At 33.9% G+C, this 15218-nt stretch overlaps 1 long non-coding RNA gene across 1 annotated transcript; it reads left to right on the top strand.

The window, feature by feature from the left end:
- The first annotated feature begins 1076 nt into the window (after nucleotides 1–1076).
- Nucleotides 1077–11070, top strand: LOC150061414 (uncharacterized). Its single transcript, XR_016535822.1, has 3 exons — nucleotides 1077–1144; nucleotides 10259–10346; nucleotides 11005–11070. It is a non-coding gene; the product is annotated as an uncharacterized LOC150061414 (long non-coding RNA).
- The last annotated feature ends 4148 nt before the right edge of the window (nucleotides 11071–15218 follow it).

Genomic DNA, 15218 nt, shown 5'->3' with positions numbered 1-15218 from the left:
ACCCCAAGTTGAGAAAAAAAAGAGTTATACAATGACAGAAATAAAGACTCCTTGATCCAGTTTAGTAGATTGGACATAGCTCAGGAAAGCTATGTCCTAAATATACCTTAGTTAAAACTTCAATAACTGAAAAGTATAGGGACTAAATCCTAAAAAGGGGGAGAAAGGAGAACATCTGAGATTTATAGGATAATTACAAGATGTATGCATAAACATAATAAAAAATGCCAGGAGGAAAAGAGAAAAACTGGAATAAAAACCACAAACAAAAATGACTGAGAATTTACATAATTTAATAGTAGACCTCCCGATATATATACAAAATCAAACATGAGGCTAAGAAAAGGAAGAGGGAAAAACAACTTCCTTTTATAGAAAGTGATATGAATCCCACTTGGAAACCATAGAATGGAGTGAAATGTCTGACATGTTGAAGGAAAACAAAACAAGATTAAAAAAAAAGGTTACACTCCATGAAATTATCTTCTGCAGGGAAGAAGAAACATTTTAGTATAAAAAATAGTTGTTGACAATAGATCTGTTTTATAAGAAATATTATAGGAAGTTCTGTAGATTAAAGGAAAATAATAAGTCAGGAACTAGGTATATCTAAATCAAAGAAAATATTTATGAAGTAAGTAAAGATAAAAACAAACTATTTGTGAAGAGGCATTGGTGATTGGAATTGAGCCAGCCTAGCAAGTATGAGACTCTGAATTTAAATTAAAGTATAAAATAAAGTTTTTTTCATTCATTTTATGTGAGAGGTCCTGAATTGGAGCTTTAATTTATGGCTGGATTCTGCTTTGTAGGGTTTTTGTTAGTTTGGTTTTTGCTAAATGATGGTGTTCAACCATGTGAACCACAGAAAGAGAAGAATGATACATACAGAAAAAAGAATAAATCCTATAGAATCAGGAAAAGCATTAATCAATGAAAGTAAGATGATGAATAAAATGGAGAAAGATACTTTGTCACTTGAGTCACTGGATTCTGCTATTTCTATAAAAGACAACACCACTCCCAAACTTCCCCTGGGGGAAAAATTCTAAATCTGTCACAATGACTTTATGTTCCAAACATCTCAATGAAGATCCATGGTGCACGGATACACCATTTCTGTCTGTGTGTGCCTCAGTAAGAGGTGAGGCTTACCATATTTTACAACTCTCTTCCTCGTTGTGCAGAAAACATTTCGAGAAATCTTATTAGTTCCCAATTAGTAAATGATTGACTATCTCTATAGACCTGCAAGAACAAAGATTATCAGAGAACATATGTTTACAAACGTGTTTACTCATTAGGTTCTTTTATGCTTATTGAAGTTTGAGTTAAATTAATGGGTTGAGACTCAATAAGCTTTTCAGAATTGTTAGGTATATTGGAATGAAAATTTGAGGTTTAAATATTCTACCATTGTTCTAAAATTATAAGAAAATATGATGATATTACCAAATATTGTTTCCATTATATTTTAAAATGTCCTCAGAGTTTCCATTCAAAGAAAGATACCTTATTCACATTACTCTTTGTATGTTTAGCCCAGAAAGAGCTAACTTCTGAAGGAACTGAATAGCTTAACTCCTGTGGTAAATGAAGGTTATGGGTTATTTTGCTAGCTGGTCTCTGTACAGAGATGGAGAATTTGGCTTTCAGAATGTGGACCTGTGTGGTGTAGAATTCTTGTCATTGAAAAGAAACATGCTGAGGTTAGGCTTTTGTGTGTAAGGCAATTCCTTCCATGAAGCAAGAACGCCAGCAAATATCAGTAAGCCTGGAGTTAGGCCCAGAGAAAGAAAATGCCCCCTTTCAAGATGCAGTGGCAAAGGAATTTAAGCCCTATAACAGACCACCTGCTTGATGTCTTCATCTGCAAACTCTTAACACTGGCAAATTATCATGTCACATGTGCCCTCCTGTTAATAGGGTGTCTGTGTGCAGAATTTTTAAGACCTGTGAATATAGCATCTGGGGTCCGGTCTCACTGCACCTGCCAGAAAGCTCCATCTGTTACCTACTGACTCACGTCTGTCTGTTTCTACACACACCTGTCTCACCTAAGTCTTCTTGCTTTCTTATAGGATCTCTCTCTCTCCTATCTTTCTCTCTGTGTGTGTCTCTCTGTCTCTGTATTTAAGACCATATTTCAAATATGTTTTATAGTGAGATATAAACATGGGAATAGATATTAGCTTAGAAATGCATCAAAACATTTTACTACATGCATTACTACAGCATACAGACCACCTAAGCCAAAAATCTAAACTGTGTAGATATCAGAATTCTAATTTAAACCAGCACAAAGGCAAGTGTTTGTCTGTCTCCAAGAAGTCACAGAAAGAAGTTGAGCTGTCTATACACATGATAGAATTAGAACCATGACCAGTTGTCATTGTCTAGAGATAAGAAATACAGTATTTAATTTTTAGCTTTGTCTCTGCCAGATCTTGTAAAAGTCAATTAACCTCTGTGACACATTGCTTACTACCTTTCTATTTCATAATAAGCTTTTAAAGTTTTAGATGAAAATAGGTTAATATAGCTTGGCTTATGAAGAGGCTAAAATTCAGAAAATGGTGTATAAAAATGTAATGCCCAAGCCTCATAATTATATCTGCATTATTAATAACTTTGACAGAGCATTTTCTCATGGAAGAATTTCTTTCAGTTGTGATTATTTGATTTGTTATATTTATTGTTAAGGGAATTCTTTAATATTTATATCCCTTTATTAACAGTTCATGTTAAATAGTAACAATATTCCATTTTAAGTAGACATAAGAGCAAAATACATTTTTGCTCAATAGAAATAACCACATAATTACTCATAGTTAAACATATCAGTTGATATAAGTTTGCTTGATAGAAATAGATGAGGGGATGTTGTGGGGGTAGGGAAATGGAGACTAAACATGAGAAAGTGTTGGAATGTTTGTGAAGTAGTGTACCTTCTATATCGTGAATGTAATGTAACCCTTCTATTAATGACAATAAATATATATATGTGTGTTTTATTAGAAATATATGTTATATGTAGAAATTTGATTAGTACTACTCAGAACAATATCTTGGTTTACTTTGAGAGGGTTTTTTTTTTTTCGTTCAACATGGAAATGTTTCCTTTCAACCAATATGTTTGGGGTTACTGGTTTAACAAGCAATAGTAAAATATTTTCTTCTACACTATAATAAACTGGGAGTAACAAAAAGATGTTTAAGACATAAGACTTTAACTGAAAGTAACTTATAAAATATGCAGAATATTATTCAACATTGCCACCTTCAGGACAAATTTTAAAATGCAATGAAAAGAGTAGAACTAAGGATACTATTTTCCCTCGTGCAATGATTAAATGTTCAATCTACAATGTTGATACTAGAGTCATTACTTAGGCTTTTTAAGGCATTTGAATATCTGGCTTTTAGAAATGAATCTCACACTAAATGCTGTCTAGAATATATAAACTAAAGTAATGGCAATCTGATAGTCACCAGCCAAAGATTATTTTGGAAACACTGTGGATTATTATTTATGGGTGTGGGGGGGTTTAGAATAGAGTGAATTCTAAAGTTCTGAAGACCACATTATTTGTGGGGGAGGATCAGTTTATAAACTGAATATTTCATACTGTACTAATTGCTTTGATGAATGTGGATTGAAATGATGCATGAAGTAGACATAGAGCTACCAAGAACTTTGGAAAATAAAGATAAATACATTTATTTTTGTAGTTCTTTGTATGAAACAAAAAACAAAGGAAAAAGAGTGTTCAAACAGAACAATTATGGTATTTATGTAAGATGACAATATATGTTATGCAATAATAATTTCATGAAAAAATAGTTTTATTATTGTTTTATTTACATGTTTTCAACAAATTTCTATCTGAATCTTCTTCATGAAGCAAACTTGGGAGGAAAAGTATGTTGTCAGTTACCCAACTAATAATCTAGCTCTGAAGGATAGAGAAACTTCAAGTTCTGGCTTATTTAATAGGACTGGTCCTTAGCAATATCAAAACAAACAACTAAGAAAAAAACCTTCCTAAACTTAGCAAGGTGTTAATATTCCTGACCATTATGAAAAAAAAATTGTTCTGAAAAAATTGGTACAAAAATACTTCTACCCCAATTGTGCCATTGTGTATTTACATGTAATTGTCACATATATGAATATTATGGATGTGTGGAGAAATCAGACGCAGATAGAAATGAATAGAACCAGTGGTATGATTTCTACCTGAAATTTTTCTATACTTGAATTACCCATTTTCATCTTGTCTGAGCAAGGTTATTCAAAAATATCACTGAATTATTCTTTAAGCAGAAAACATTAGGTTGAAGGAGTTTCACTAGTAGGAGAGCACTTAAATTCCACCATTATAGCTCATTAAAAACAAAACATACTCAAGCTAGAATTTAAAAGAAAATAACAGGATAGGGTATAAAATTATGTCTCCTAAATTTTGTTAGGACAAGAGGTAAAAGACATAAAAATCTTAATAAAACAGTGCCTGGCAACTTCCTTGCAGACCAGGTGGCTTAAAATCCTCTGGAGTGCAGAGTTGGTTATTTTGAATTAGGTATTTATGAAGCATCTAGTCCAGTTCAAAGGCTGTAATTGAAAACACAGTTGTCCATGTCAGCAGACAACACTCCTCTAGAGACAGCACTTTTGCAGAGGATTGATTGTTAGCAATTGAGGTTTCTTCTGGACTTATCCTTGCATTGTATGTCATTGTTCCCTTTCAAGACTATACACTAGGTCGTGCCCCAAGTTACATGGTGAGTGATTTCATTTCACCTTCAAAGTCACCTTCAAAGTCAGTACAAACAAAAATAACTACAACAAAAACAAAGAGCATACTTCTATAATTTTCCTAGTGAAAAATCATAGTTCTAGAAAGTGTGTCTGATTGAGGAGCTGCCAAATTCTTAGGTAAATAAGAATTTCATGAAGAACTTTTTTATTCCTGTAAAAGTAGAAGGAGAAGCCCAGCGCGGTGGCTCATGCCTTTAATCCTAGCTACTCAGGAGGCTGAGATCTGAGGATCATGGTTCAAAGCTAGCCCAGGCACTAAATAAAGACTGTCAGAGTCTTATCTCCAATTAACCACCAGAGAACCAGAGTGGCACTGTGGCTCAAGAAGCAATGCAGAAGCCTGGAACTGAAGAGCTCAGGAACAATGCCCAGGCCCAGAGTTCAAGCCCCAGGACTGACAAAAAAAAAAAGAAAAGAAGAGTAGAGGGTGCATTATGTTAAATGAAGAGCACTATTTGAAATTAAATAAATCATAGTTATTTAAAACTCACTGTAGGCTGGGTGGTTGCCCATGGCTAATAGCTACAATCCTAGCTACTGAGGAGGCTGGGATATAAAGATCATGATTTGAAGCCAGCCCAGGCAGGAAACACTACAAGACTCTTATCTCTAGTTAACTACCAAAGAGTTGGAGGTGAATCTGAAGTTCAAGTGGTATAGTGCTAAACTTAGACACAAATGTTTTGGAAGAGTGCACAGGCTATGAGTTCAAAGGTGCAGGATTAGCTCTCTCGCACACACACACACACAATCTCACAATAAAATTTTCCGTTTTTACTCATTTCATCACAGATCAGGAAAATCTTCTTTTAAAAGGTTGGCTTTTATATTGTTGATTCTGTCTTTCTCTTTTAATGTTAGGGCCGCACAGACTTGCATGGCTTTCTTATTCATAGCTGGTGCTCTACTGCTTCAGCTACACTTCCATCTCAGATGGTTTATTGGAAATGGAGTCTTACAAACTTTTTTGCTCGGGCAGCCTTCCAAAAGAATCCTCCAATCATCAGCTTTCTAAGTAGCTAGGATTATACGTTTGAGCCACTGCTACTCAGCAAATATTTCCTACATATACTTTGTTCTGTTTAAGACTTATACAAAGCAAGATCTATTCACACTCTGTTCCCATGTAAGCATTTATCTAACATTTCTGCTCACACAGATTTTAGATATAGCTGCTTCCAATTTCAATGCATGGGCAAAGCCTATTTTGAAAGTTTAAAGAGATTTTTACTTATTTTATTTTTTTTCTTTTTATTGTTATTTTAAAGGTGATATTCAGAGGGGTTACAGTTATATAAGTCAGATAATGACTTTTTGAACAGTGTATACTTCTTTTTGAACAGATTCACCTTCCTTTTTTATTTCAGAGAAATAAGTTTTGTCTTACTGAGTTGATTAAAAGTATAAAGTATTGAATTATAGCAATAAAATAATGCTCAAATTGTTTTGAGCACACACTGAAACTTCCAACCTTCCCGAAAGTGACAAAATAAATATCATAGATATGTGAATTCTGATGCCTTCACAATATTTTTCCAACTTTCCTGTTGTTCAAAAAGAGAAAGAAAATATTATGATATGGACCTTGATTATGTTTTACAATTAGAATCATGTTTCTTATAGAAAAACAACGAACTTTATATACTCTATACATGGCTTGAATTTTAGGTGAAGACTCCTTTTATGACCTTAATTACTCTGAATTTCACTTGACCCATTTGCAAATCAGAAATAAGTTTTAAGCCTTTTGGATGAAGGACAAAGGAGATTTGGATTGAGAGTGAAATGACCACTTCAGTTGTCAAGATTACACTTTATTGGGGATGACAAGGAAATTGTTAAGATCTCACTGAGATTTCTATGATCCAGTGTGATAAGGTTCCAGAGGCCCTTTTCAGACTTCAGTCCTGATTCAAAGTTGTATAAAACCGGTAAACATTCGCCATTTCAAATACTTGCCATACACTGTGAACCATAGTTACCAGTTACAGCACACAAAGTAAGTATCTATGCATTTCTTGTTTTCCTACTCTGCCTCTGGTCCTGATTTACAGGCAAGATCAAGTCTCTCTAAAGTTCAGAGTCATTGACTCCCCTCCCGCCCCCAACTACGCCTATAGCACACCTTTGTGATATGCCATGGAGCTTCCCACTGTACACAGCTTCACCACCCTGGGTCTCATGTTTTCAGACTTGCCGACATTATGTTCTATACTCACAACAAAGCTCATGTTACAGGTAGAGGATGCCAGATCCCCACAGTGTTCTCAGAAAGTGAAATGATTTTGCTAGCCATTTTGCATTTTATAAAAACAACTCTTGTTAAACATTTTATAACATTATATATTTATTTTAGCTCATATGCAGCAAAGGGTACACAATATACACAACTGGTATTAACTTGAAAACAAGAATTATCTATGAGAGAGAGAGGAGAGAGAGAGAGAGAGAGAGAGAGAGAGAGAGAGAGAGAGAGAGAGAGAGAGAGAGAGAGAGAGAGAGAATATATATAGATTCTAAGAGCAAAAGATTAGACTCACCTAATTCCTAAATGCTAACTTTTCTAAGCCCCATGTACTTCAACAGTCTTTCCTTTCCTTTAGGTATTTATGTTCTATATAATTTCTTATTGTGTTGAACTTGAGAATGATTTTAATGAAATGTAAATGACCTGAAACAGATAGAAACTTCATCTGTACTTTCCTAATATGAAATATGAAATGTTCATATTTCATTTATTATGTATTAAATGTTTCCTCTGTTTTTCCAGTGCAATCCTTAAATCAGTAGTCTTCAAACGGCATAATAGTAGTCTGTCTTCTTGAGATTACCTTCAAGTATTTGATTCATTATTGGAAACCATAGGATTGACTATAGCCACTGATTACAGAGACACATCTGTGTTGCAAACTGAAGTTTCTTCTTAAAGGTGGTTAAGAAAGTTCCATAGAAACACTACACCTGAAAGGGAGTTTAATAGATCACATGCAATTTGAAGTTATAAATTTCTTTCTTATTAATTTTTATTGTAATGTATAGAGGCATTACAGTTATATTCACCAGATAGAAGGTGCATTACTTCTCATGTTTTATCTTGCTTGCAATTGCTTCATTCTGAACAATACTACAAGAATACTTATTTAAAGGAAACTTCATCATAGGTAAAGGCACCTGTGAACAAGTCTGATATCTCAGAAGGCAACAGAAAATTCCTTAAAAAAATAAACAAGAACAGGCAGCCCAATAAAAGCTAAATGCAAATAAGTTATTGAAGGAAGCTAAGTAAAGTTAGAGCTAAGAGCAGTAGAAGTAAATTGGAATAAAATGAGATTGGAAATATTCCCAGAGGCTTGATCTTCATTCCAGTTTAATGACAAAAACAATTTAACTGTTCTGTAGAAAGCAGCAAGCTGACTGGAACAACGGATTTGGGAAGATTACTCTTTGTCTAGAGCATGAAGAAATATTTGAAGATCTCATCAGGAGAAAAAGCCACCAGTTAGAAAATGTTCTTAGATCTTTGTGGTGGATAATGATGACTTGTTCAAAGGAGTATTGGTAGATATGAAGAGCAGTAGATAAGCTATTTAAATATTTGGAATGAAAAGATTAAATAGAAAGGAAGAAAAAATTCTGTATTGATCAGTTGGTTCTCAATATAAAGATTTGCAATTTATCTAATATGAACTCAACTGGAAAGATTTAAAAAAACAAAAAGTGAAGGAAGCCAGACTCAAAGGAACTTAGGCTCAATGGTTTCCCTCATTTGTCATAATCAGTAGAAACCTTGGGCTCTACTAGCAGAGATCTGCAATAGAGCAAAACCTTGATACATAAGGTCATATAGTATGAAGCTAATTGAAAGGACCTCCAGGATATTGAAACAAAAGCCATATAACGAATGATTGTTGTCCTTAATGTACTATGTTATCCCTCATCTCCTTTGCTGTCCCTTGGGTATCTCATATTGTTACAGTATCTCACTTTGTTATCTGATATATTGAATTTATTTGTATTTGGTTATCTGAAACTTGATAGGGAAGGGGGAAAACCAATACGGGGAGTGGGTGGTGGGTGGGGGGAGGGTAATGGGTACCAAGACATGTGAAAGGGTATAAATGTATGTGAATTAATGCACCTTCTATCTGGCAAATATCATGTAACCCTTTTATTAATTACAATAAAAATATATAAAAAAACTCACAAATAGAATAAGAAATTATTGTACTACTACATTTCTTTATGTACTGTAGGCTGATATTGAACTTACAATCTTTAACAGAATAAACTTTACCAGAATAAACACACTGAAAAAATTAAGAAAGTTATTTCATTTATTTGTTCAGCAGATATAAGCCAATTACTTATTGATAATGAAACTATGATAGTTATCATCTTTCTCTCTTTTGTTGATGTCTTTTCTTTTCTATTAATACTTACTATAAAAATATACTGAAATTCAGTTCTTGCTTATCTACTCTTCTCCATTTACATCACAGTTTGCTTTTATTCCTTGGGTTAATTGCATACATGTGCTGTGGGAACCCAAATATGTCCACATTTCAGCTTCTTAGAGGGCATCCCCTGACATCAAGAACATGAAGTGTGTAAACCCCCCAAAATCCACATCCTTAGAAGTCTTTCTTCTAGGTGGTACTTTTCTTTTGCAATAGCTCAAGCCAAACTCTTAAGGGTCACTTTTGATATCTTGCTTACTGTAGCACTCCTTATCTAATTTAATATTTTTAAGAAATTCAGTTTGTCCAAATTTCAAAAAGACACCATAAATCTCTTTCTTATCTTCTCTGTATCCGCACACTTGATTCTAGCTTCCATCATTGCTGATCTTGTTTATGGCTAATTAGACACAATCACCTGGGCATCACCACTTACCAATCCTTCTAGAATAGTACATCCTCACTGTAACACCTGGAGATAGCTTTTTAAGAGATTATTTAGTGCTGAATATCTTAAAGTAGCTGTAATGTCTTCAGAAGGATTCACCAGATTCATGCCAATGATGCACTGAATAGCATCATTCTATAAAAGAGCATGTCTGTGTCAGAAGGCAATTTGGTTTGCTGTTATTTGAAGGAGATCTTGACACGTAGGCAGACAGATAGACACCATGGGTTGGTGAAAGCAGATTGGCTCAAGGCAGCCATAAGTCTTGTGTCATCAAAGAGAGGCAATAATCGTGGGATGTTAGAAAAAGACCAAGGATGATTCTTTACTAAGTATTTTTGTGTCCTAGAGAGAAATGTAGTACTTCCAGCCTGAGGAATTATAAGAAAAGAATATTCAGTTGTATGAAACTAGCTTGTGATACTTTGTTACATGATTTCTACAAACAGAATAGAGCTTAAAAGACCTGTGTGTTCTGAATGATCCTCCAGTCCCACACACTGACTTTATTTCTTGCTTTCTCTGTTCTAGCCATTCTCCTACACAGCAGGAATTCTGTGGCTTCAGCATAACTTTCTACCATACATCTTCCTAGAATGCTGTTCTGGGTACCTACACTGTGAGTCACAATGTGTAACCTTTTAACTAACCATGAGGATCTATCTCAATGAAGTTTATTATCCTATTATAAATCACCAGTTTTTCTTAAACCACAGAAGACTATCAAACCTAAGTAAATTTGGATTTTTATATTACTCAAAAATATTTATTGAACAACTCCCCCAAAATGTACATGTATACATACAAGTATGCAAGGCACAGAGACTAAAGCAATAGAGTTTCTCTTGGTCAGTAAAAACTTATACAGCAGGAAAAGGCTGAACAGTAGTAGGAATTGTGGAAACTTGATGAAGTATTTCATTTTTCTAATATATGTCTCCCATATAAAGATGGAGAGGTGGAACCTGACAATACTTAATGTATCTCACCACTCTAAGATGCCAAAAACAAACTTACAAAGATTAAGGGAAAAATATCTACTAGAGTACATCATTTTACTCATACTAGAACTCTCTGTCAGTAGCTCACATCTCGTATTAGTTTGCTCTTGTAAACAGTGTTTTCTAATTACAATCACAACTCTAATTCCTGATAAGTAAACATTGTTGTGAACACTATATTCTCTTGAAAAATCACAAATACCTACGAGTTAACTGCACTTGCCATCACTGACAAGATTAGAAAAACTTATTTTCAATATCATTTTACTTTATCAGTTTTGAAATATCTAGGGAAGAAGACTGAATGAGAATTGGAAAAATACAGCACTACACTGAAAAAAAGGTAAGTGTAGTTCTTCTGATACAAGAGAGAAGATTCTAAGGAAATACTGAAATATTCAAACAAATGTTCAAATGTTCAATGTAGCTACTAGAGCACATGAGAAATTAACATATGGTATTAAATGAGGAAAAGAGTGGAAACATGATCAGCATGAGTTAAAAGTGGGAGTTGGGCCTACTATATCAAAGTACATTATATGAAAATTTTAAACAGGAATATGAGTTGCCACAAAGGAGCCATTAAAACAATTGCGTAGTTTGCCTAACTCAGATCCACTTTATCCCTCAATTAATTGCATACTCTTCAAAATGATAAAGTAACGATCTCAGAGTATCCAAATAATTGAGTGCTCTTAAATTATGTGGAATAAGATTACATTCTTTGTTCTTTTACCCTCCTCTGCAAATGGAGCTAGGCTTGTAAAAGGATACTCACTTGACAGTTCTAAATGTGTAAGCCCTCCATTAACCCAGAAAGCAAGAATGGAATGTAAAGGAGATCCAACAGACCTCCCTTCCACTGTATGCATGCTAAACTCCTCTCCTATTGGACCACTTGTAAAATGAGAGGCTCATACAGTTCACAGGCCATTCTGCTCTCTCTCTGATACTGATATATCAAGAAATGAAGCTAATTAAGTACAGATTTGTAAAAGTATTTCAGCTCAGGAAAAAAAACTCCAGAGATATGTATCTTCTATTACGGTGATAAATTTGTTTCAATTTTGATGCTGGAAAATGAATATTAATTTTCTTCCCTAAAGTTAATAAAATAATCGGCTGTTCATTAGCCCATTTTTTTTACTTTATCATGAATTACATCTCCATTTCCATTGCCTATGACTTCATTATTTCTACTATTTCACACAGAACATGAAATAATAAGTATATGTATGGTGGGAAGAAAATGCAGTTCAACCCGAGTCTTCAAGTAAATGATGTATTTAAAAATACATTTCAACGAACTTATGTTCAACATCCCTAACTAGTACTACCCAAATATGTGAATGTCATGTATATCATGAACACATGACTACCAGACTCAACTAAAATAAAGGTAGCAAATATCTCTATAGAAACTAATTTGATAACCTTATTAAGGTTTTTAAAATATTACACAGTTTAGGAAAAAAAAACACCAAATCCATTATTACTAGTGTTTTCCAGCCATCAACAATGTTCCAGATTTTAAAATCTGTTTTTAAATCTAACACATTCTGCTACTATAAGATTTCTTCTTACTCAAGGTAGATTTGGAGACCATACCCATTACTCATTTAATCCTGGTCAGTTTTCCAAAATTTATAGCACAAAGGCATTCACATTTATGAAAACATAATTCCATGTGTATGAGATATACTTATGTATGTATAAAAACTTTAAAAATCTAGAGAGTATGACCCACTCTTTTAATGATATAGTTATTATTTAATTATTTAAGAAAAACTTTTTTCATATATTTTTTATTGTAATTAATAGAAGGGTTACATTATATTCACCAGATAGAAGGTACATTACTTCACAAACATTGATACCCTTTCTCATGTCATGGTCCCATTTCCCTCCCCTTCTCCCCCTGCTCATCTTGATTTTCCCCCTTCCTTATCCTATTTCAAATACCCAATTAAGCATATATAAAACATATCAGATAACAAGGTGAAATATTGTAACAATATGAGATGACCAAGAGACAGCAAAAAAGATGACAGATAGCATAGTACATTAAGGACAACAATCACTCATTATATGGCTTTTGTTTCTATATCTTGGAGGTCCTTACAGTTAGCGTCATACTATATGGCCTTATGTATTTTGTTCTATTGTAAATGTCTGCTAGGAGAGCCCAAGGTTTCTACTGATTATGACAAATGAGGGAAACGATTGAACCTATGTTCCTTTGAGTCTGGCTTACTTCACTTAATTTGTTTTTTTTCTAAGTTTTTCCATTTCCTTACAAATGGGGCAATATCATTCTTTCTGAAAGCAGGTACAATTCCATTGTGTATAAATACCACATCTTGTTGATCCACTCATTAACTGAAGGACATTAAGAAAATCTTTTTGTTTGATTTCCCCATTAACTCTTCAGTTACTTAAATATGTAACATCCCGGTGTTAAGTTACATATTAAATGATGGATTTATACCTCATTGAAAAACTACCAAATGCTATGTTTTCATTAGCATATAGGAAAAATAATTAATAGCATAATAAATTTTGTAAACAATGCATTTCATCAGAAACACTGTTTCCTTCAAATAATTTTGTCTCTGTTTTGCACTAGTAATTGCTTTCTAATCGATTAGTGTAAAATAAGGGGATCTTTGGCATGGGTTTACTTATTATGAATTATTTGAAAATTATATCCAGACCAGGACAGAGACATTTGTGTTACATAAGCTGTATTTTTTTCTAACTTACCTTCCTAGTCACTAGATTTTTACTTTATGAATCCAAATTCCTACCTCACTATGAAGAAGATAATGACACATGAATAATGCATATAGGACAGGGTCTACTACAATAGCTAACATAAAACAAACTAACACAAAGTATCAATACCTAAATACAAAAATTCCAAGTAGGGCGGTAGAAGATGTCAGGGACAGTGCCCAGGCCCAGAGTTCAAGCCCCATAACCGACCCACCCAATCCCCCCAAAAATAAGATCTGCACTATTGACCAATTTATATCTAATGCACATAGGACAAAATATTCCTTCACAAAACAAGAATACATATGACTCTGAAATATGCATGAGTATTTTTCATTATATACCACACATGACCCAGGAAATAAGATTTGATAAAACTGCAAGATTGAAAATGCATTATTTTCTGATCACAAGAAATAAAATTAAAAGTCAATATTAGAAAATGAAAAATCCACAAATATGTGGAACCTCAACATTTATATAACAAATGAATAAGAGAAGAAACCATATGGAAGTTTATAAAATAACTTGAGACACATGAAAAAGAAAACAAAACATGGGGAAACATGAGAATTATCATGTTATGTAGCAATTTCTACTCAGATTGATATATGCGAGAATTTAAAGCAAGGCCTTAGAGACTGGTATGCGTATTTTATTTATTTTTTGCTTTTTCTTTTTTTAAAAAATTTTTATTGTAATTAATAAAAGGGTTACATGATATTTGCCAGATAGAAGGTGCATTAATTCACATACGCTGATACCCTTTCATATGTCTTGGTACCCATTACCCTCCCCCCACCCCCCCATCCATGTTGGTTTTCCCCCCTTCCCTATCAAATTTCAAATAACCAAATACAAATAAATTCAATCTATCAGATAACAACGTGAGATACTGTAACAATGTGTATTTTAATACAATTATTAATTACAACCAAATTGTAGAAGAAATTGAATTTCTGATTAATCAGCCTTTGGATTGCTATAAAAAAAACTCTACATAGAACCAGCTAAAAGGAAGGAGGTTGTATACTGGTTCAGTTCAACAGTTTCAGCCCAGACCAGAGACTATTGGCATACCTCTGTAATCCTTTACAGCAGAGTGAGTTGGAAACCAGTCTGGGCAGGAAAGTCTGACACTTTCATTAAAAAGCCAAACTGGATTTGTGGTGCAAATGTTAGAGCAAAAGTCTTGAAGAGAAATTATAACAGACAACTAGGGTGATCAAGAAACAGTAAGTAGGAGAGAGACAGACAGACAGACAGACGGAGAGAGACAGAGACAGAAAAAGACAGAGACAGAGACAGAGAGGCAGAGAGAGTCTATGTTGGTCAACCTCCTTTTCCTCTTTTCTTCCATCTGGGCCCCCAAATTACTGGAGTGTCCTTCACATTCAGGATACATCTTGTCTGGATATGCCTCTGAAGTATCCCCAGAGTGTCTGCTTTGCTAATCTCTTTGGCATCCGTGTGTGTGTGTGTGTGTGTGTGTGTGTGTGTGTGTGTGTGTGTGTATAAACAATCAAGATTAACCATCACATCCAATCCTTGTCATAGTGATACTCAAACAAAACATTCCAATCTTGACCCCAAAAGACTCATGCAAAATACTGTCAATTTTTAAGTTGTCATAGTTTTAACAGTTACAACATCATCAAAATCCAAGATCAAAGTTTCTCTGCTGACACCCCTCATAGACGGCTTATTATCAACAT

The sequence above is a fragment of the Megascapheus bottae genome, chromosome 6 (assembly GCF_031878675.1).
Source record: "Megascapheus bottae isolate mThoBot1 chromosome 6, mThoBot2.hap1, whole genome shotgun sequence".
In the NCBI taxonomy this organism is placed as follows: domain Eukaryota; kingdom Metazoa; phylum Chordata; class Mammalia; order Rodentia; family Geomyidae; genus Megascapheus; species Megascapheus bottae.
Note: the sequence above shows the minus strand (reverse complement) of the source record. Positions and strands in the feature narration are given on the sequence as shown.